Source organism: Lissotriton helveticus, chromosome 11 (assembly GCF_964261635.1).
Source record: "Lissotriton helveticus chromosome 11, aLisHel1.1, whole genome shotgun sequence".
NCBI classification, from domain to species: Eukaryota; Metazoa; Chordata; class Amphibia; order Caudata; family Salamandridae; genus Lissotriton; species Lissotriton helveticus.
This window is the reverse complement of record NC_136072.1, coordinates 764,635,659-764,660,701: the sequence shown is the minus strand read 5'-3', so window position 1 is coordinate 764,660,701 and position 25,043 is coordinate 764,635,659.

Below are 25,043 nucleotides of genomic sequence, written 5' to 3'. Positions count from 1 at the left end.
GCAGAAACAGCAGCTGTGTGCCAATGCAGACACCCTTGTGCTAAGGGTGCAAGGGTGCCTGCATTGCAGGGACGATTGTTGTTGTGCAGGAAGGGACAGGAAGGTTTTTTGCTCTTAATATGTGTGCTGCTTTCAGCAGCACACACAGAAAGAGCAAAAAGAGGAGAAATAAAAGTATTTCTCCCTGTTGCGCAACTCCTATGCCTCCCCCGGGGAGGCATAGAATTCTAACGCATTTCCAGGTATACAACACAAATCTGGGAATGTGTCAGGTTCCATGGATGTTGCATAGTAACACCCACAACAACACCCATGGAACGGGCCTTTCACGCAGAGTATTACAACAGAAATCCAATGTAGGGAACCAGAGATATGAATTTCTAAATATTAAATGTAAAAATGGGCTGTCTGGTGCTTAAAAGCCTAAAGTGACAACCGGGGACATCTGGTCACATATGACCGGGACTATGCCAAAGTTACAGGCTGATTGCGATAGAGCACAAGTCTGATAGGTTGGGTGGTTTTTACCTTTGCATGTACTCACTTTTTCGACGATGGGTAGGTTAACTTATGGAGCTTTTTCACAAAAATTCTCCAAATGATTTCAAACTTCTGGATCTTTTTCAAGAAGCTCTTTTTGAGGTCTTTAAGGATCTACAACACCAGTCACGGTTCCAGAAGCTCCGAGTTGCTCCTTGGAGAGTTGGGACTACAATACCCACAATGCACATGGTTAAATCCTTTAGAGTCCAGGTGAAGCTGGTCAGCTGGTCTTGTCTGGTCTTGTCTTGGTGGAGTTGATAAAGCTGACTTCTTGAAGCTCTAATGCACCTGTTGCTCTTTAATTCTTTAAAGCAAGGCAAAGTCTTATTTTGTGAAGCCCAGAGTGTTCAGCAGGTGCAGTCCTTCAGTGTTCAGTCCTCCACTGGTGCAGAACAGGGGTTCAGCAGGGCAGTCCATCTTCTCTTGATATTCTCCCAGGCAGGGATATGATTTATCCAGGTTTCTAGGCAGGCAAGAAGGGGGTACCCCTGACCAATGAGGTGCAGGCTGCCATCCTCTGTGATGGCAACTTCCTTAGAAGTGTGGCATATTTTTGACCAAGAAAGCACTGTTCCACAAAAATCAAAATGGAGAAAATCTCCCCTGGTTCAGGTCTGGCTAACACAACCCACAGGTGTGGCTAACTTTTTCCTACACTTCCCTTTCAGCCCCTCTCCTACATCAATTGCAGGGGGCTCCCCTCTGGCTGGGGGTGCAGGAAGTGGGTTGGCTTGGTTCCTGTCCTCAGTGTCTTTTTTCTCTCTGAAAACCAGACTGGCTACCCAACCCCCTTCCTGTCCGGGCACCTGCTGCTGCAGATTGCCTCCCATCAATTGTCTCCTTTGTATCAACCCAGGATACTTCACACCTCATTAAGAAAGCTTGGCTCAGCCTGTCAAAGGCTGGTCAATCAGAAGAGGCTGCTACAGGGCTGATTTTAGGCAACTTTAGGAAAACAGTTCTAAAACTACTTTCCTGCAATAGTTATACTAAATTCAACCATGGCAAGTTGCTGGTTTTATTGTGACTATTTTCATACTTTGAATTAATATTTTAGGTCACTCGTGTCAAAAATTAGGTGTCATTAAAGTTTAATAATACCTTCCCATGTTAGCCTAGGGAGTCAATGTACTACAATTGGAAAAATGAAATTGGGAGTATTTCCATCACCAGGGCATAGAAAACATTTTTCATAATGTCCCTGCCTACTACTACAATCACCCTACCTGTGGGGCACCTAGGGTAGACTGTATGGTTGACATATGTAAAAATAAGATAGTTTAAGACTTTCGAAGTACCTTTAATTCCAGAGTTGAATTTAGACATAGTTTTATTTTAAAAGCCACGTGCAAAGCAGAGGTGCCTTGAAAAGATCAGCAGGCAGCACAGCAGTGCATGCTTAAGTACATAAAATATACTGTGCCTCTAAACCTACATGCCCGGCCATGTACTAGGGACTTACAGGTAGGTTGTCAGTACCATTTGTAATTACACTTGTAATGCCTTTTTAAACAAAACACTGGTCCTGTACATGGTTAGTAGAGCCCAGGGCACAATCAGAGTCAGTGACATCCAGTATCAGTCAAACAATGGGGGTGATTAGGTCAAAAAGGATGATTTTCTCAAAGCACCATCAAGGGGGTAGAACTCACCAAAGATCGAGTCCTGGTGCTGGGTCCAAGGTGGTTGAAGCCTTTCCTGTCCCTCAGGTTCTGATCTGGAGTCTAGCCAACTAGCACTTGGAGTCACTCTGGTGGGTCTGGGTTCAAGATGCAGATCCAGTCCTTTTCACTCAAATAATAGGTCAACAGTTCTTCTTGCAGAGCAGCACAACAGTCCTTCTAAATCTTCCACAGGTCCAGAGGTATACTGAAGAGTTGGGTCTGAGTGTCCCTTATTTATGCATGGTGCCCTCTTTGAAGCAGGAGAATTTTGTAGAGGCTTCCACCCCTGCCGGTGCTTGGAATTTTCTGCCTTACTGCCCTGGCCCCTGCTTGTCTGGGGTCACAAAATACTATTGTCAAATCCTTTGTCAATGTGCCCAGGCAGACCCATTGTGATGTGCAAGTGTGGTAGGTGACAACTCCATCCCCTCATCAAGTCAGAAATGGCCCATCATGCCAGTACCTACTCCCCAACTCTCACTGTCTGGGAGCAATAAACAAAGACCAACTGGCAGCTAAACCCAGTCATGTGACCTAGGATACAGACGGAAGGCACCGAAAGGTTGAAACAAGAAAATGCCAAACCACCCCCTTTTGTACAACTTTGTAAAAGTGGCATTTTCGGAATTGTGACTTAAAAATTCCGACTTTACAATTAAAGAGGTTGTTAAATTACAATTTTTGAGCCACAAAGCTCAACATTCCTACTTATTCCCCATTTAAGATTATCAATTATTAAATGTAATAAGGTAACCCAATGTTAACCTATAGAAGAGGTAGGCATTGCAGTAGTAAACAAATAATTTTAGAGTTTTTCACTACCATGACGTAAAAGTCAAAAATACATGTCCAACTTTTTTAAATACACTGCACCATGTCCTATGCGCTGTTTAGGCAGCTGGTCGAGAAAATGAGAGAGCCCCTCACTGCCTGCAAGCTGCTGCACCGAGCAGAATGCAGACAACACGCAAGCCCTACTGAATTGTGCCCAGGTGTCGGAAAATAAACCAGGACAAATTCTGCATTTTTTCCTGGGATCCGGCGCGATCCACTTACTTTCCTGCACTGCTTGTGTTTACATTCTCCTTCGTTCAGATGTGGCAATTGTACAGGGACAACTGACGGATCACCTTCTCCTGTAAAAAAAATTCTATTCTTTGTTGCAGAAGAATCCAGGTCCTTTCCTCTTCTAAAGCTAGAATACATGTCTAGAATTACATTGGAAATATAACGTTGCGTTAGATTGGTCGTTCTCTCTTTTCTTAATCCATCAATGTGGAAAATTACTTCCTGTTTGAACATTTCCTTTCAAAGTTATTTTTTCTTCCACGCCTATAAAGGGGGACTGAAGTGGGGACCTCAACACTCCTTAGCCTCCTGAAGGACCTTGGCCTTCGGATTCATTCCTATATTTGGTCATGAAGCACTGTGGTGTATACGACAGGGGCAATGTATCCCACATATAATGTTTGATGAAGGGAGTGTGGTATACATATAGCATGCAAGAAAGTATGCCAGCATTATTATAGTGACTGGGCATGGTGAAATATGCCCGAAGCTCTTTTGGGATTTTAAAGGGAGTGGTCACTCTGCCCGGTAGATTTTGCAAGGGGTCGTGATGTCCCAAAGGAATAGGAGGAGGTCCATCAATTGAGAAAGGGCTGGATGCAAATAAAATGAATAGTAGTTCTACGAAAAGGGACTTTCGAACTAATAGGAGTGAGTTGATGTGTTTGCAGTGGATACGATTAATTAAAATGATATTTTTAGTGTGTCAGTTAATAGGGTAGAATATGAAAGTATAAACTGCCTAAGGAATGAAGAAACCTTTTATCAACTGCATTTTGCTCCCATGTCTCCTTCATTTCACGGTGCAAGGCATGCTTGCTTTCTGAAGTACGAATGGAGAACCAACCCTCATGTATGAGAGCTGTAAGGTCACAGTGGTGTGATTTCACAAACTTAACAGGTAAAACAGAAGTGAAATTCAGTGTTCTTTGTACTCCCAACAATACCCTGTGACCTTTGATCATAATGATTCTTATTGTTCATTTGGTTATGCAACCCTAATCAATTGAATCTATTATCTGTAAATAAAAAATTATAGATAAAATAATAAACTACTAAAGCTAGCAAAAGCTGGAGACATACTTACTTGAAAAAAATCAGTTGTAAGAATATTTAAATCACAAAGGTTGAAAAGCAGCCCATTCAACTTCCTGTAATCCATAAATTACAGACACGATCTGAGAGTACAAGAAGCAGGGCACACACTATCCTAAGGAATGTACAGGCTATTCCTCCCTCTTAGTTTCTGCTCTGTGCTGTCGGCCATTAGACCCTGTGTCTCTCTGCAGACCTCCTCTAATTGAATGAAGTTCAGCTGTCAGGCCTAGAATAACTAATTCGGGAACTTCAGCGCTAACAAGTGCCATGAAATCAATACCCGCCCCCAAGTCATTACTTAGCGTTTCTAATCATAAACCGCTGGATCAATACCGCGCAAGACTGGTACCCAGACATCATCGAGGATGATGAGCAGCCAGGGACAGGGGAAGAAGTGGAGGCTGGGATCTCAGAGTGAAAAAGCGTGCCAGACTGAGACCTGTGGAGTTCAGTTATAAAATACACATTTCACATCATGACTCCCATGCGTGACACTCATTAAAGTCAGATGGGTGAGTGGCAGCATTGAGACTATCCTAGAAGGTGTGAGACACAAAAACAACTGAGTGACGCTGGGTGTGTCTGTATATATAGGGCAAGCAGCACCCTGGATTGCTATTTTTGTAGCAGAACTGAACTGAGTGTCGGAAGTAGCCCTGATAGGTATTTATTTCAAGATCAGCCCGGAGAGCAGAGACAGGATTGACCCTTTCTGTGGATGTGCAAGGTTATAGGTGTAGAATTTCCTGTTAAAACAGGCCTACCAAACAGGCCTAACAATTAATTTTCCAGTACAAGTTTTCAGATATAGCGATTAAAAAAGTGCAATTGAAAGAGCAAGGGAGCATTCTTTCTATACAGCAGCAACATCGAAGAAAACTAAGGGCTGCGTCCTCTGTGCTGCTTTCAATGCTGTAGGAAATATTAGTGAGCAACCCAATAAACCTTTGGGGGCAGAGTGACGGCTGATACCTTCCGCGTTCAGTGAATGATCAAGATTCAGACAGATTGTTCCTTCCCGAGCACTTCCTTGAAATCATCCAAGAGGCAAGCTTGTTGCAGGTTTTCCCCCCCCTTCGATAAGAGAACAGATCGTCGATTTGTAACGACTTTGAAATCTTTCAAAAATTCTCAAAAGCGGGGTGGTCCACAATTATCACAACTCCTTCATTTGTGTGTGCTCTTGAAGCAATAAGAGAGAAACACCCTTCTGGGCTAAATGCACCATATCTTCCTAACATAGGAAGAGAGTCCTTTTTCGTTGAAAGGGAGTTACAATATTAATTTACCTTCGTCCTGATGATGGTCTTAGAGAGTTACCTATAAAGACCGAAACGTCGACTCCCAACCTTATCCAAAGAAAATTGTCTACATCTTTTTGGATAGGTGTTCTACAGGCTTTACAGTGATTTTGATTTACTTCTGATTTTCATCCTGTATTCCTGCTGCACATATTTTTCTGTATTGTATTTTTCCCTTGATGACTGAATTTGATAAAATCTATTTTTTGCCTATACACATGTTTAATAGTCTTTGTTCAAAAGTGCACTGTTTCATTGTTGTATCTTGTTTTGTTTAGTTAGTTTTTTATTTGTCCATATAACTGTCAACGAATTAATTTTATTCAGGTTGATTAAGTTACCTGTAACTAAGCTACAAATTACTAATTTACTTTCTACAACAAACTCCTTTGGAGGCTTTCAATGCTGGACCTGGTAAAATTAGTCAAGCTTGTGTTCAGACAGACCCTCACCTCCATGCCACTTGGCAACCTGTTTGAATATTCCAGCTTGTAGTAGCTGAAACTAGGAATTCCCTCTTATCCCCAGTGTCAGGCCTAGTCACAAGATGACTTCATGGCCACTAAGCACAAACAAGCTGTGCATCACTGTAAGGTGGAGGAACCATACTAAAGAAACATCACAATGTCAAAGATGAAGAAATATGAACGTGAAGAATTTGTACTTAGGTAATAATCAGGAAAACACCAAAGGTCTAATTTAGAGCTTGGAGGACATGATACTCCATCATAAATATAGCAGATGCTCTGTTCGCCATATTACAAGCCCTTAGACCCAATGGCACTCGTAATACTGCAAACGGGGTATCCCTTCTGCAGAACTCTAAATAATGCCTTAAGAACGTTGAAACTAAATGTTGCTATTTTTGATGAACAGTGTTATATTACATAAAAGGGAATGGCTTGCTATTACTGGTTAAGTAAGGAGAATAAACAGGGTTGGGCTAAGGGTTATACATTGGGTTGGACTTAGGCTGGACATGGGTTAGGTTAGCACTGCAGTTAACATTAGGGTTAGAGTTAAGACAAGAGTGAGCTTTAAGGAATGGTAAAGGCTAATCCTTGTGTTGATGTAAGACCAAGGCAGGTGATTAAGCCTTTTTGCTAAACCCATTTATATTTATATATTTTCTATTTGCCCTTGCCCACCTCATCCTATTTGCCCCAGGTTCTTGGCAGTTAAACGTGGAGAGAATCTTGTTTGAAACCGTGTGATATTACGATTTGCATAACCTGAAGTGCACACATGTCTTTCAAGCTGAGCAAATTGGAATGGAATTTGGTGCTACCTGCCAATAAAACTCTGACGTGGTGTTACTTGCCAAAAAGCTCCAGGCTCCTAGCATGCAGTAGGTAATCTGCACTTAGAAAATGGCACATATTCAGTTACTGCATGGGCAAATACTGCCCAATTGGAGAACATTATTCGGAATTACCAACGAGATTGAAATCAGTTTTAGATAAGGAGTAATGATTAGTGTTCGTTTTGACAACTTATTTTCGTCATTGTTAGCTTCATAAGTATTAGCTTGCAATTAGTGTCAACTTAAAGTAGAATGAAAATTCAGCATTATGAATTCTTCATTTTGGGCCTGAACCATAAGGCATTCCATTCTAAGTAGTCATGCTTACAAGTTGGAAAACGAGGAGTACATGATGACTAAATCAAGGGTTTTACAGAAGTGACCATCCACTGTGGAATGGCCCAAAGCACTTCGCCCTTTGCGGGTTGGTATCAGTAGTCACTCCACCATGGAGGGGTGGGGTCCCGAGGAAGTGGGGCATGACTGAAAGTGGTCATGGGGTATGCAACAAGGAGAGGGGGCAGAGCAAGCATGGACGCCATTTAGGGGCTGGCAGGGGTCGCAGCTGCAATCCCTCGCTACCTCTGACACAGCTTTTGCAACCCCGGCCTCAGAGGTGCCAAATCAGTGCCTGGAAGACAGGGGCAGCTCTTCCTAAAGGACACTGATTGGAGCTCCACTTACCTGGTTGTCTGTCAATTCTTTTATTATGCAAAAAGTGAATAACATTATTCACTTTTAGTATAATAAAAAATGGAATACATTAGTTGGAATATGACCCTATATGGAAGTAAGGTAAGTAAAAAATGCTGTTAAATGTATGTTGAATGCATGTTTGCAGGTGAGAGTCTGTTTGTGAGAGTGTGTGAATGTGTTAGTAGGTGCAAACATGTGTGTGTGAGTTAAAGTTAAGGTCAAATGATGTGCAATGTCACTTTCGCTACCCCTGGCATTTTGGTAAATTGACATCCATGAGAGCTTTGTCCCCTGATGTGCTGCAACACGGAGGCCGCTAACTGAATTTTGCCACCCATCAACCCCAACTTGGCTATGCTAGAGCCCCTTGTACCAGAATAACGGCACTGATGCTTAAGGGCACTGGTTTGCCCAGTTGGCCCCTTCCTTCGGGAGAAGCCTTTCAGGGGTGAGGCTGGTTGGAAGGGAGGGCTGACCTGCTGGTGGCCCTAGACTTCTAGCTTTACTTCGGGTACCCCAGAGATTAGGAGGGGCATGACGAAGAATCACAGGATAACCCAGGCAGAGACCAATGCACTATGCGCTCTCAGGAACTGTAAGAAAGGTTTGATGTGCCACTATACAGCAACTGGTCTTTCTATACTCTGCTGATGCCAAATGGGGATGTAAGCAGGATATGTGCAATTTTGTGTTCACGTTTGCTGTGTATTTTGCTATATTTGCAGTGTAATGTTAAAGGTTGCAGTGGTTGGTATATCACCTTGTTTCATGTGAAGTAAACTTGCAATGTCCTAACTCAAGAACTCAAGTCTGTTGCCTTTGTGGCGAATGAGAGTTGCGCGCAGTTTGTAAGGGTGGTTAATCTCACACCCATGTGCAAGAGTGAGCGCACTGTGGCAGATGTCCCACTCCGGCAAGCCTGGGCCCACTCCAGTCTCATTTCGAGGTTCTGCCTTCGGAAACATTTAATTGATTGGCCAAATGCCACAGGACTTATGTGCATTGTGAGGTCTGCCAAGATGGGGCATTCTAACTCCAATTATTGCCACCTGAGTCCCTTCTGAGAGGCATAGTGGTCTGAGGCAGAACACTTGCAAAGTTCTCCCCTATGTACAGAGAGAATCCATGGCGGATATTTATTTTTGGTTATTCAAAAACAAATGCTTGTTTTTGGCTTTTGTGTCTCAAAAACAAAGTTAATGCTAAGTGTGTTGCCCTGACATGGTGGCCTACCTGGCATGACTTTTTCACCAGAATGCTCCAGTCATGTGGGTGTTAGCACTTTCAATGTACATTTCCGATCGAGCTGTGTGGACCTCTGGGCGGAATTTGCGGAATGGACTATTGTGGAGAGGCACGGAGATTGAACAAATCTCCGTACCTCTCCGCAATATTTCCGTTTCGCAGAGCCCGCCTGCCCGCCTCCCGCCTACCACCTTCCCGCCCACCTTCCTGCCCGCCTTATTAGCTAATGCGAGGAATGCGCATGCGCAGTTTCAAAGAAGAAGACGCGATCGGGAAGTTTGCAGTTCAATAATGAGGTAAGTTTTATTTAACTTTATTTCCAGCCTGTAAATATAATTAATAAGGTGGGCGGGAAGGCGGGCGGGAAGTGGGAGGCAGGCGGGCGGCCAACTTCCGTTCCGTCCGGAATTGTGCGGAAATTTGCACAATTTTTCCACCTTCTTTGCGGATGGCGGAAAGTGCAAATAATCGCAAATTCCGTGGGCGGAACGGAAATTTACGCCCACCCCTAATTATATGGAGCTTTGACAGTTGTGTGGCTGGCGGAAACAGGGTTTCGTCTATCCCTGCTGTTTGGTTGCCTGCTCATCAAACTCACAATGATACTTAAGTTTCACCTCTCAGAAAGATATTTGTGAATCAGGCCCTTCATAAACATGATTGCAGGAGGTATTTGTGCTGGCATCCTTGTTAACCCTCATAACCTCAATACTCAGATTCTTGGCTTTTCATTTAGAAAACATTGTGATCTAGTTATTTAACCCAATTAATAGGATTATTTAAAGACCTATCAAGGTGGCTGGGTATAGCTGTCAGCACACAAAAGCAATTCTTGAATTAAGTTGTCAGGGTGCTATACAAGTAAAGGTCTCCACCAAACAAGCTTTTAAGAGCAATACAAGTTCAAATAAAACAATTCCTTTGAGCACACAATAATTAAAAGTCCCCAATAAATGTTTCAATATTCCATCCTTTAATTTGATCTTTGAGCTTCTAGCCCCTTGTCAACATGTGTTTCATTGAAATGGCGTTTTGTCTATGACTTCATCAGGGTAAAGAGTAAACAAATCATAACCTTTTATGAATAATTTTATCCACAACAAACAAACAATATTACCTTTCTTTACATCTCAACATTTTATTTTACAAATTCATATGTAGTGGTGGTGTGAAAACACTGATCCTCATTATGTGCTCCTATCCACCCTGGCCCTCCGCTATGGGCCCAGGGGGAGGCACCTGTGGTGCCCCCCAAAACATCCCTGCATTGTGTGGCAGGCACCACATGGTGCCTGCCACAGGGTGCAGGGATGTTTAAAAACATGCCTGTTGGCATTGGGGCTTCTGCTGAAGCCCTTTTACGGGCAGCAGGACAAGCCTCAATGTAAAGAGGCATGTTTCCGGCTCCATCCAGTGGTTGGATCCTAATTTGGGGGTCGGGACCGCTGACTACCTGCGGCCAGTCTCTTTACTGCAACAATGCCAGTTGGATGCTCATCCGACTAGCATCGTAATCAGGCCCACTGTGTGGGGAAACCCATAATTCCTGCAACAACAAGAAGTATAAAGTTCAGCAATCAATGAAAGTTAACACAATTAATAAAGAACAAAAATTGTTTTAAACCAACAAATAATAAAAATTAATATATTAAGGGCCAGATGAAGGTGTCCAAATACCGGTCGGAAACGGCCGAAAATATAGATTTTCGGCCGTTTCTGACCGGTATTTGGACATTGGTATGTAGGGGTAGCAAAAACATACAGATGCGGTAAACTTACCGAATCGGTAAATTTACTGATTCGGTAAATTTTACAGATTCAGTAAAACTACCGATCGGTAAAATTACCGGATCTGTAATTTTTTATGTAGGTAGCACTTTAAACAGTGCTACAGGGCCTTTAGAATTCGTTATTTACCACCTAATACCATTGGGTGGTAAATAACGAATTCCTGTGTACATGCACATCTGTGCATGTACACCTGTGCCATGTGACACACATAAATGCCCTTTAGGCACACAAGCCAGAAACAGGGTGTCAAAGTGACACCCTGTCCCCCTTGGCAATTCGGTATTTTTACCGATTCGGTAATTACCGAATCGGTATTTGCTATTGATTCCTATGGGCTTCAAGGCCCATAGGAATCAATGGTAAATACCGATTCGGTAATTACCGAATCGGTAAATAACGAATCCTACCGATTCGGTAAAAATTACCGAATTTTTACCTACATCTTATTTACCGATTCATAAATACCGAATCGATAAAATTCGGTATTTATGAATCAGTAAATAAGATTTACCTACATCTAGCCCTAAATGTTTATTTCTTCAAATTACAACTGCATCTTTTACAAGAAGAAAAACGGAAAATAAAATTATGGCACAGACAACTAATTACTTTCAAATAAGGAAAACATCCTTGAAAGTAAGTACAGAAACCGAAGAACAAAAGTAATATTAAGGTAAAAATAACACACAAACAAAGCCTTAACTGAATTTTAGATTGCAAAAAATAAAGCGACACAGCCAACAATGGTTTCCGCTCCACAGACTTCAACAAAATAAAACTGCTACAAATGAAACCAAACAGAGTTACAGGTCAAAGTTCTACAACTAAAACAAAGTATATTTGTTAATAAATGGAATGCATATTTTCTTTTATGTTAAATCCACAAATAAAATGTTGGAAATTGCAAAATACATCAAACACCAGTTGTTATTAAATTATATATAGGATATACTTATACTAAGCAGAGCATCATCAGAGAGATGGCAAACTGGGAATTTATCAAATATTATTCTAATGCATCAGGTCTACCACTGAACATGAAATAGTTTGTGCCCTTGCCATGCACTGCTAATTACCCCACATATTACATCACTGATGACATCTTCTATGAAAAAGTTAATAATATCACTACAAAAGTTGCAGTAAAAATATTGATGAAAAACTGTGCATGACAGAGGCACAAGTTATAATTACCTTAGGGCATGAGTTATAGTTTCTTGAAATAACTCTACCTGTAGCTGCTGAATGTCTGTGTTTTTTTGTGTGCGTAAATTCTGAATCTAAATATAATGCCCCTGTAACTTTTGTTTTTTGTGTGAATATTATATATATATATAGAGAGAGAGATATATTTACAAATATGTATATATGTGTATATATATATATATATATATATATATATATATATATATATATATATATATATATATATATATATATATATATATATATATATATATATATATCAAATCAAGCTCACTGGGGTAACCGCAAATTGAGAGGCACACAAGCACAAACCAGCCTTTCCCCATTAAAAGCTTTATTCGGGACACGCAGCTTTGCATCTTAGTCCGCGCTGCCACAGCATTCCGCCTGACGCGTTTCGTGATGAAATCACTTCCTCAGAGGCTCACGGAGCGGTACTGGCCACACCCATTTAATCCCTTATACGCCTATTTCCGCATTTCTGGGAGATGTAGTCCACCTTTACAGTCCTGAATCGTTGCTCCTGCCGTGGCACAATCGAAAGCCCTGGATGGGCACCAGGATGTTCAGCAGCGTGCAATTCCAGGGAAAGTGCTCCGGACAGAGCTCCTAAGATGTAGCCCCTCGGCCTCCTTCCCTTTACAAGGAGTGGTGCTCTCTCGGCGGCTGGTCTGCCGCTTTTAACATCAAGCTCACTGGGGTAAACGCAAATTGAGAGGCACACAAGCACAAACCAGCCTTTCCCCATTAAAAGCTTTATTCGGGACACGCAGCTTTGCATCTTAGTCCGCGCTGCCACAGCATTCCGCCTGACGCGTTTCGTGATGAAATCACTTCCTCAGAGGCTCACGGAGCGGTACTGGCCACACCCATTTAATCCCTTATACGCCTATTTCCGCATTTCTGGGAGATGTAGTCCACCTTTACAGTCCTGAATCATTGCTCCTGCCGTGGCACAATCGAAAGCCCTGGATGGGCACCAGGATGTTCAGCAGCGTGCAATTCCAGGGAAAGTGCTCCGGACAGAGCTCCTAAGATGTAGCCCCTCGGCCTCCTTCCCTTTACAAGGAGTGGTGCTCTCTCGGCGGCTGGTCTGCCGCTTTTAACATCAAGCTCACTGGGGTAACCGCAAATTGAGAGGCACAAGCACAAACCAGCCTTTCCCCATGAAAAGCTTTATTCGGGACACGCAGCTTTGCATCTTAGTCCGCGCTGCCACAGCATTCCGCCTGACGTGTTTCGTGATGAAATCACTTCCTCAGAGGCTCACAGAGCGGTACTGGCCACACCCATTTAATCCCTTATACGCCTATTTCCGCATTTCTGGGAGATGTATTCCACCTTTACAGTCCTGAATCGTTGCTCCTGCCGTGGCACAATCGAAAGCCCTGGATGGGCACCAGGATGTTCAGCAGCGTGCAATTCCAGGGAAAGTGCTCCGGACAGAGCTCCTAAGATGTAGCGCCTCCGCCTCCTTCCCTTTACAAGGAGTGGTGCTCTCTCGGCGGCTGGTCTGCCGCTTTTAACATCAAGCTCACTGGGGTAACCGCAAATTGAGAGGCACACAAGCACAAACCAGCCTTTCCCCATTAAAAGCTTTATTCGGGACACGCAGCTTTGCATCTTAGTCCGCGCTGCCACAGCATTCCGCCTGACGCGTTTCGTGATGAAATCACTTCCTCAGAGGCTCACGGAGCGGTACTGGCCACACCCATTTAATCCCTTATATGCCTATTTCCGCATTTCTGGGAGATGTGGTCCACCTTTACAGTCCTGAATCGTTGCTCCTGCCGTGGCACAATCGAAAGCCCTGGATGGGCACCAGGATGTTCAGCAGCGTGCAATTTTGCGGTTACCCCAGTGAGCTTGATATATATATATATATATATATATATATATATATATATATATATATATATATATATATATATATATATATATATATCCAAAGCTTTTTTTTCGCTCTGAACCCCTGCCACTAACAACGGAGGGCCCAGACGGGATAGCGAATCCCAAGATAAATCCAAACTTGATCCAAGACTTGGTATAGAAAAAAGGAATGTCCGGGCCAGCTTGTTGCAGAATAACGAGCTCTTGATTTTGGCTCCACTCGACGCGTTTCGAGAAAAACTTTCTCTTGATCACTAGCCCGTGATGCGGGCAAGCTGAGCAACAATATGCATAAATAAAGGCACCCTTGTTTTGGCACCAGAAACGGGTTAAACTCTTCGTCTTTTCATCCAGTTGAATTACTAATTGGAGGCGCAGGCTGCGCCTGGCGAGTTTTGTTTCATATATATATATATATATCTCTTATGGATTAAACCGTCTCCCTGCTAACTCATCTCGAGTTGTGATTATTTGGCTGGCTATATTCCGCTGCATTATGTGAGAGCTTTTGAGGTCCAGACCTATTATATTCCGCCGTTACTTGACGGAATTGGGACTGCTTTTTTCATATATATATATATATATATATATATATATATATATATATATATATATATATATATATATATATATATATATATATATATATATATATATATATATCACGCTCAAATTTTCCTTGCTTTAGCAGAAAAGACAGCACTCCGGGGGATAAGGTCCAACAGTTTTCTTTTAATCAGGAACCACACAACAAACGCGTTTCGGCGTTTAGCCTTCGTCAGTGTCAATTACACTGTACACATGAGCTGTTAATAAAGTTACTCAACTTAGTGGAAGTAGACAAGGGACTAACCCCTCTGCAGATACCACAGCGCCATCTTGGAGTATGTGTTCTCCCATTCTACTCACATAAAGGTTATGCCACCGTGAATCGGTTCATATGTAAATACAGAGGATATACACACCTTAAGCAATGGAACATACCATACAATCTAGCCGTGAATCGGCTAATATCCCTCGTCAATTTATCCACATAGTTGTAAACTCTATCCATCACAGCAAAACTGAAAATCATTCTTGTAGTTCATTTCTTTACATCAGAATCAACAGTGTGCAGCCAATCTCAAAATTTACTCAGAAAATTCATTGATTACTCGATCTAATAGATTATATTTATTCCCGTACCTAAACTCATACAGCGAAAAATAAAGCAATGCATATAAAATCAATGTTTCTCATATCAGAGTCATATTACAGCATGCCAGACAGTATGTCATACAGTTTTCTCTATTCACTTCCCTAAGTGGACTGCCATCTCCTCACCGCTATTTAGGCCTCTAGGGTATTTGGTCTATAGATCTATAATATATCTCGGCTCTAGCCTGCGTAGCTGCCTCAGACGGTCCCCTCCCCTTGCATTCAGTGGTACAGAGTCCAATCCGAAGTACTGCAGCTTGCTCCTATCCTTCCCATACAGTTCCGCAAAATGTCGGGCCACCGGATATGCAGGATCTGCCTTATCGATAGCTCTTAGATGTTCGAGTATTCTCATTTTCAATTGGTTGATCGTGCTCCCAATGTAGCGTAAGCCACATGGGCAGACCAAGCAATAGACTACATAGGAGGTGCCACAGGTGATGAATTTCTGAATCTTCATGGATTTCCCTGTATCGGGTATATCGTATGTGAGGACCCTTCTGCTAGCTGCACAGGCCTTGCACCGGCCACAGGGGTAAAATCCCTTCATTTCCCTTAAGGTATTGGTCCTGGGAGTGGGTTTCTCTAGATGGCTTCTCACCAACATATCCCTTAATGACCTCGCTCTGCTAAAGGCCACCAGGGGTGCGGTGGTAAGTCGTCCTTTAGCACACTATCCATCAGGAGAATGTGCCAGTTCTTCCTCAACATTGCTCTCAACTGATTAGCCCCAGAGGAATATGGGGTTACCACCCTGAATTTCCCTTCTTTTTTGGTGAGTTTACAGTTGAGAGGTTTTTTACCCAAAAGTTATCTTCTCGGGATTCTTCTCACCTTTTTAAGAGTGCTTTGTAGCAGCTTCTCATCATACCCTCTAAGACTGAATCGTACTAGGCATTCCGAGGCAGCCGCCTCAAAATCCTGATCCCTCGAGCTGTTTCTATGAAGTCTTAGTAGTTCCCCATAGGGTATGCTTCTGACGAACTGGGGTGGATGTCTGCTGCTGGCAAACAGAATAGAGTTACCTGCAGTTTCTTTTCTCAAAAGTGCGGTGTGTATCCGGCCACTATCAATGAACACCCTCAGGTCAAAATAGTCCACTGCCACTGGACTAATGGATCCTGAAAAGTGCAGATTGTAATCATTGTTGTTCAGGATCTCAATGTATCCCTCTGCCGTATTCACTGCCCATTGCCACACAATGAATAGGTCATCTATATAGCGGTACCAGCGTACAACCATACCGCTGTCCTGTCCCACCTTGCAGCTCCTGGGCACCTGCTCCTCCCACCAGCCAACGAACAAGTTCACATAGCTGGGGGAAAAGCAGGTGCCCATTGCCGTCCCAGATTTTTGTCTGAACAGTTGTTCTTCAAACAAAAAGATATTATTGGTGAGGCAGAATTCTGCAAATTCCAATATCATCATGTTATGCTGCGCAAAGCCCATTTGTCGTTGGTCAAGATAGTGCCGGACTGCATTCAATCCATGTTGATGTTCTATACATGTATAAAGACTGGTAATGTCCAGCACCATCAATAGATAATCAGAGTCCCAGGTCATATCCTCGATCTTATTTAGGAAGTCCTTAGTATCCTGAATATAGGACTCTAGATTCAGCACAAATGGGAACAGGATATTGTCCACAAATCTGGACATATTTTAATTGAGGCCGTTGATAGAAGAAACAATTGGTCGACCAGGTGGGCATACACTGTTCTTATAAAGTTTTGGGAGGTGATAAAAGGTGGCAGTCATCGGATTACCGCTTCGCAGGAAAAGATGCTCATCCCTGCCCAGTCTAGACAGATCATACCATTTACGGATTATGATGTCATACTCTTTAATACTTTGCTGGTATTCTTCATTGCTGCTTACCATATAGTATTTATCATCCGATAGCTGTCTAATTGCTTCTTGTCAGTAATACTCTCTGCTGAGGAGAACTACATTTCCCCCCTTGTCGGAGGGTTTTACTATGATGGTATTGTCGTTCATCAGATCTTGCAGTGCCATCCTCAGGGCATCAGTTATGTTGCGACTATTCGAATTTGTAGCCTTTCTATACCTCAGCAGATCATTAGTCATTGCCTCCGTAAAAACATCTATCGCATCCCAAGGTGTTTGCAGGATGAAGACAGAAACCGGTTTAAAGTGGCTTTCTTCCCTCTCTTGATCCACTCCTTGCAGTATTGCTCGCTGAGCCATATCCATGGTATTTGGATTCGAGTCTTGCTCCAATCATAGATCCTCAAGGGCCTCCAGACCAGGTAAATCCCTGCTGCTTAACATATCCGTTGCTGTTAATCTGGCTCCTTTTTTGATCCGGTCTTTGATGTGCGGTCTCAGCTTGAAGTGTTTGTGAAGTTTCAACTTCCGCGTGAAACGAAAGAGGTCAATTCGTGTCTGGGTGTATTCTAGACTGTTACTGGGGCAAAATGTGAGGCCGAGGCTTAAGAGTTCCCTTTCTGTGTCAGTCAATAACCTTTTAGTGAGATTGACCAAGGTCAAATTGGTCACATCTCCTTGCTCATAATTGGTTATTTCTTCTTGTTGCGGCTGGCCCAGCTCGGAGCTTTTGCTCTTCCTCTTCCTCTTACTGCCGCCCCCTGCCCTTCTGGTCTTCCTGCTGTGGCCTCTGGTGGTTTGTTTTTCCCCCCTCGTAGCCAGGACTGTCTTATTATTTTGAACTCGTCGTGAAAAGAGGTCACACTACCCCTGCCCCTTTGATTGATCTTGGGGTCTGGTTGGTCGTCACTGGAATCATTCTCCGTAACCTCAGATTCAGATGTTACCGCATCAGGGTCTGTTCCTATTTGCGTGTTTTGGCGGAGTGCTTTTCTAGGAGCGTCGAACTTCTTCACAAAAGTCAGCACGCAACCTTGTAGATAATCATTTTCGTCGTGGTCATATTTCTCCTGCTTCCTGACTTTTATTTTCTGTTCATACTTGGTCAAACGTGATTTCATCAACATCGTAAGTTCTGACACTTTGTCCGCTTCTTCCTCCTTATCCAGCTCTTCCTCCAGGATTTTAATCTCTGCTAGAGCCTTCTCCCTGTCACTCCAGGCATATTTCACGAGAATCTTCAATGTCCCTTCACAATATTGGGCTGTATGCTCCGCCCAGTCTGTGAGGAGTTGGGGGTCAGGGTGTTCATAGGACGGCACAGTGTATACTCTCAAGCCTCGAGGCACCAGATGCTCCTCAATATAGCTTGTCAGACTTGTTGCCTCCCACCACTTTCAAACTTTGCGTTCGTAAAGTCTCTCAAGTTTAGACATTTTGTCCTTCAATTTGCTGTTTTGTGGCTCCGCTGCTTTCACTGTCGATTCCGGAGGCTTGTCATGCCGTTTGAACATATCCTTCACCGCAGCGCGGCGTTCAGTTTCAGAAAACATGCTCATGAGTAAAGTAAAGCTTTTAATGTCTAATTGTCAGTTCCACCTCTGTGGACGATTCTCCCTCCAACACGCCCTGCGAAAAAAACATAGCTTTTCAGGGATATTATAGTTAGTTGGATATTTCACTAGTACAAATCCAGAGAAATTCAGCCATTATAGTTAGTTCAGCTAACTATAACTCGCGCGCCGCAATGCACTGCTGATGACGTCACATATTATATCATTCATGACATGATCAGTGACATCACTGATGACATCACTGATGACATCTCAAATGACATCACAGATGAAATCACTGATGACTGTATGTTTCTGTAAAGTTTAAATATGTTTTATATATATATATATATATATATATATATATATATATATATATATATATATATATATATATATATATATATGGTTTTTTAAATGCTAATTACTAACTATAACGTCCCTGAAACCTATGGTTTCTTCAGTGAATTTCAAAGGTTTTCTAAATGCTAATTTCCAACTATAACGTCCCTTAAACCTATGTTTTTTTCAGTGAATTTCTGAGGTTTTTTAAATGCTAATTTCTAACTATGCCTACGGAGGTAGAACATGTGCAGAAAGAGGAAGAAAGGCTTAGAAACAAGCAAGAGAATGCAGAAAGAGGCAGCACAAATCCAGAAAGACAAAGAAAGGTGCAGAACAAAGCAAAAGATATACACAAAGAACGAACCGAGGTGCAAAAAGAGGCCTTGTTACAAAGTCATCCTGTGCCCCCAAGTTTTTGCTGGTGGTAACTGACTCTGACTAACCATGCCTAGAGCCAGTGCTATGCTAAAAGACACTTAGAATACAGTGAAAACACCTACATACACTAGGGTGCACTATGGGTTGGGGCACCCCTGTGATTGGTATGACCTCCCCCTGTAAAGCCCTAGAATATTATAGGGCAGGGGGTTCAAAACTACCTCTAAGTCAGAGGTGCAGAAACATGCTACTTTAATTAGTAGTCGCATTTGCAGAGTGGTAGAGAAAGGGTGCTTGGCCTCTGACCAGTGCTCAAGAATTCCACGGTATAGCACTTTCAGGAGGTATCAGGAGGGCTTCTTGGCCCCCAAAGACCCTCAGTAGTGAAGTGGACTTCATCCCCCATACCGTAGTCTGCCAGGAGTCGCGTTTGCAGAGAGGTGGAGACAGGGGGCATGGCCTCCAAAGATGTCTTAGCAATCCTACTGTGTGGGTCCTACTGAAGGTAACACAAGGGATACTTGGCCTCCAAGGACATCTTTCGGGATCAACTACCCCTCCCAGGACCTCCAGTAAGTACCACACAGCAGGATTGCGAAGTTCTCATAACAGGCCATGCCCCCTTTGACCACCACTTCACAAACCCTGGGAGGTGGTGGTCCCCAGGGCCATCAACGGGGCCAGGAGGAGGCCGCACAGCCCCCCTCCCAGCATTTTTAAAGTAAAGTCCCAAAGAGGTGGTGGCCCCTGGGGCCCAGGAATCCGGAACGGACCCCCTATGTAAATAATTAGTGCCCCGTGGAGGTGGTAGCTCCGGGGCAGTGTGGCGGGGCTTGAGCCTTTCCACACTTTAATTTTGAATATAGTTTCAGGGAGGTGGCGGTCCCCAGGGCTGAGGTGGGCGTTTAGCCCCCACATTTAAATCAGGTATCCCTGGGGAGGTGGTGGTCCCTCGGGCTTTGGGGACCCACAAGGCCCCCCAAATACTTAATGCCCCGGAGAGGTGGCAGACCCCGGGGTGCTCATGAGGCCCCCACACAATTAGGAATGCCCCGGGGAGGTGGCGGTCCCCGGGGCAGCATTGTGGCGCAGGAGCCCCATCACGTATTTTTCATGAAAAATCCCTGGGGAGGTGGCGTTCTCCAGGGCTGTGGGGGCCCCCACAGCATAATTAACAATTGCCCCGGGACCAGGCCTATGCTGGGGTTTGAAACAAATGAACCGTGGGAGACTGCGCTTTGTTTTTTTAAATAATCTCGTCCGAATTCGTGCACCCGGAGCTAATTTGGACGAAATTATTAAAAAAATGTTTTTTGGGCCCTGGGGGTCCTTGTGGGAACCCCCTGAGCAGGCCTAGGGGGTCAGGGTGTTTCTACCCTGCCCCCTTATCCCTTTCCGCCAGCCCTTTCATGGCGGTTAACCTCCCATGAAAAGGCAGGCAGCCAGTGACTTTGGGGGCCCCTAGCGGGGCCTACTTCCCGCAGCACATGCCGCAATGAAAAGTACACACATTGTAACAGCGTGAAGGCAGTCGCATTGTAATGTGGGCAGCAGGACCGCCGACTTCTAGCTCGGAGGTCTTGCTTTTGCTACAGTTCCGGCTGGACCAAAGTTCAACTGGCATCGTAATCATGCACTAAGTGTGGTTACAAAATAACCAAGTCATTTTTCTTGTGCATCCTAGTCACAAAATAAACTCTGATGTCAGAAAATAAAAAACGGTAAAAGGAAAATCATATAAACTTAATTAAAAAAGCACTTACAATTCTAAACAAATCTAAGCACAGTTATCAAAATCAATCTTAAACATATAGAACACACATTTAAAATGCAATAAAAATGTAAATTTCAAAATAAGGCCTACTGCAATAACATTAACTTCCTAACACAAACAACAATCAATAAAAATACTATAAACAAATCCAATTAGAAATACTAGCTTAACCTAAGGCCTGATAACCTATCGGATTTATATTTCGGCAGACGGGATATCCGTCACCATTGTGATAGAATAATCTGTTTGCTAAAATCTTAACCAGGCCCGTACCACTAAACCCTTAGAACAAAGGCTTAAAATTGTCTTACTTGAACTGGAGAACAGGAATGTGAAACTACAACTTCCAGCTCCAGGAACAGTCCAAAATGATGAAGGTAGGCTATAAAAAACAAACAAAGTACCTAGTTAAAAAAAGGTGAAAATAAAAACATCTTCTGTTCAATAAAAACCGATGTTAACCCCTTGCACGCTGCACACGTTTTCGCGCTGTGCGAGCGATTTGAATAGTGGGGGGGATTCGGACGCCCCTCACCGTCCTCCACACACGCCCACCGTGATGTCAGACGGCAGGGGGTTGTCCGAAGCATGCAAGACGTTAAGAATGCATTCTATTTATTAATGTTTATAAGATATGAAATACAAAGTAAAAATATTCATACATTTTCCTATTTCAAAAATATACACAAATGTTATATGTAAAAACATAATAAAATACTGATAAAATCCTAGAACCATTTTTTCAGCTTTTTAACTACAATAAATACTAAAAATATAAATAATGTCAAGAATGACATGTTTCTTAAAAATGACTACAACATGTTTAAAAAATATTCTTACTATGAATAGAATATATGTGCACTACAACAATGTCACATACTTAATAACAAATATTAGGAATTCAAAAAATGTATTCTTGGAAATAACAACAGCTCCACACAGCTGGTAGATGTTGGTAAACAATTATATAGAGTAAAAAATTGTATATATTAAAACATTTTTTTAAATATATATAACACCGCAAACCTAACTGCTTCGAGGAAACTGTTGAACTTTGATGTGTTCAGATTTACTGATCCCACTTCAGACATAATCACATTAGGGAAAGTGTTGGACTTTGAGGGGTTGGATTTACTATTCCCACTCCAAACGTAACCATATTGGCAAATGTTATGGACTTTGGGGGGGTACAATTTACCATTCCCACTCCAAACCTAAAGACAATAAGGATAATTTTACATTTACTTTAAAAATGAACACCACACTTTTTTTTATAATGCTTTATACTAAAAATAGTACATCAGAGAAATAAATATTAATAATCCGCAAAATAACTTTAATGAATACAAATTATTTCCTAAAAAAAACTAATTCAGAATATAACAATATAAAAAATAAAAGGAAATAACATAACTTAAAAATACATTTACAAATAATAATAAAATTCACACTTAAATTAATATCTAAAAATTGTCTAAATAATCATGTATCCAAAAATATATTGACTAAAGTATAAACAAAAAAATAAGATTATCACAAATGTTATATAAAGCATAATATTATCAAAATGTACTGTAAAGATACTTTAAAATAGCACCAGTACTTTTTAAGTTATACATATAAAAAATTGAAATAACTATGGGCCATATGTATCAAGCTAATTAGCATTCGCAAAGGCCGAAATTCTGCGAATTTCGGCATTTGCGAATGCTAATTTGACAAATGGTATGTATCAAACATGTTTGATGCAAAATAAGGAATAGCAAAATTTGCAATTCCTTATTTTGCGATTGCACCTAAGGAATCGCAAATTTTGCGATTCCTTAAATGCAATGTATCAAACAAAAAATATTCAAAAAATGCCATTAAGGATTCGCAAATTACCACCAACTTCTAGTTGGTGGTAATTTGCGAATTCTTTACAAAAAGCTTTTTTCCAAAAAACAAAAGGTGCCATATGACGCCCATACATGCCCTTAGGGCATGTATGTGCGCCATATGCCCCCAAATGTCTTTTTCAGGGGTGCAGCAGGGTGTTCTTGAGACACCCCTGCACCCTTGAAGAAATTCCTAATTTGCAATTAGCTAATTGCTAATCGCAAATTGCACCTTCATTCCTATGGGCCTCCTGGCCCGTAGAAATGAATGGGTAATTTGCGATTAGCAATTTGCTAATCGCAAATTAGGAATGGTAAAGAATCGCTATTTAATAGCGATTTTGTACATACATACCGTTTTGCGAATTCCAAATAGCGATTCCTTAAAATTTGCTATTTGGAATTCGCAAAACGGTAGTATGATACATATGGCCCTATATCATTGTCAAATTGGAAGATTGAAATAAAATAAAATATTAATTGATACAACAACAATTTTAAACCTAACATCCTTTAAAACTTACATATTTTAAATTACCTCCCACCCTATCCTTCAGTAAACACAATATTTTGCTCCTAAGATTTTTATACCCAAAAAATACAAATAAATGTTAAAACAAAAAAGGACACAAAATACACTGAAAGAAATGTTGTTAATTATGATGATATTAATAATATAAAAAATCCCACCTTTGATATTCTGAGCCATGATATTATTCAAAAGGTTTATGCCTTGTGATACTTATTCAGCAATATTTTGTTGGAACACCACTAGGACACCATCAAACTGCAGACTAACAAGTGTAAAAAATACAAAAAACAAGTCAAGAAGCCTTTTTCATCTCTGCACCCAGGCTCTGGATCAACATCCCTGTATACATCAGGAAAGTCCCAATGTTACTTCAATTTAGGAAAGAGTTGAAGACTCACCTTTTTCAGGATCAGTACATCACATTGCATTAATCGTTCACAATCCTCTTTTATTACTCGTTGACTATATGCTTTTTTTTAACCATGTACAGCTATCAACTGTTTATTGGTTAGGTTTGCACTAAAGAAATACCATACACATATTCACATTTATATGTCATGTTAAAGAAGATTTGTACTGTTCTTTTCACTCTTGGGGTCTCTTCCTACTAGTTACAGAATAAAATGCAGCAGAAATTACTGATTAAGTAGTTCAATAGGGGGCATTGACACTGTCCAAGTTAACCGCAATGCGAAGATCATAACCAGTGGTGACTGACATTTCAGGTGGGCAAAAATCACGCTGGGTGTTGTCCTGTGCAATAATGGTTTAAATGGACCAGCAGTGGAAAAAGCTGTCAGGAATTGTTCCTGATGTTCCTTAGAAGGGCTTTTAAGGCTAGCATTTACCTCCCTGACCCTTGATCATTACATACCTGAAATGAATATCATTTTTGTGATTTTAATTAAGAAATAAGTCTTGCTTTATTCTGTCAGATACTTTAAACTGGCTAGAAGGGATTTGTATGGAAACTTTAGATGGTCTTGGACTAACAAATTGGTTTTCTGAAGGAAGAGATTATCTGATCACATCTATTTAGGGGATGTCTCAAGACTTTGCACCAACCGAACTTCCAGGCTAGGCCATCTCTGAGTGGGAACAGAGGCCTATTTATGCCTCATCCGTAGGGTGCAGCTGCCACTGGTTATTACTTTGAGTCAAAATCCAGTCTATCATTCATTTGACCATGCCACCTAAACAGTGAATTCAGTCTCTTCACATGTATTATATATTTTGTTTCCAAGCCCCATTAAATCGATTCACCTACCCACAAGACTCAGGTTGATAGGTACAGTGAAGGCGTTGTCAGATCAATTGACCTTTGCCCACAGTTCATGGACTTCGATGACACAAATAAAGAGTTCTCTTGACACTTCCAATGTTAGGCGGGATACTTACCTGGGCCACTGTGAAACATCAGCCCAGGCACAGGAGGGGCTGCTACCCATGATGAACACATACATATCATAACTAAGACATAGGCATAGGAGCAACAATGTGGCATTTGGTCCAAATCAATCTGAACATGAACAAAGGAGCCCCAGGGATAAGAATGGGCAGCAGTAATGGTTTTTCCACTTTGTAGGCTTAACAGTATTGTTGAGCAATGGAGGGAAGGTGAGGTGCAAACCATCTTGTACCTGCAGCTCGGATCATACTGTCTCTACTAGCTGTGCAGTACCATGATATAGTCTCACTAGAAAGGGTAATGAGATCCTAGAATTAACCATTTTC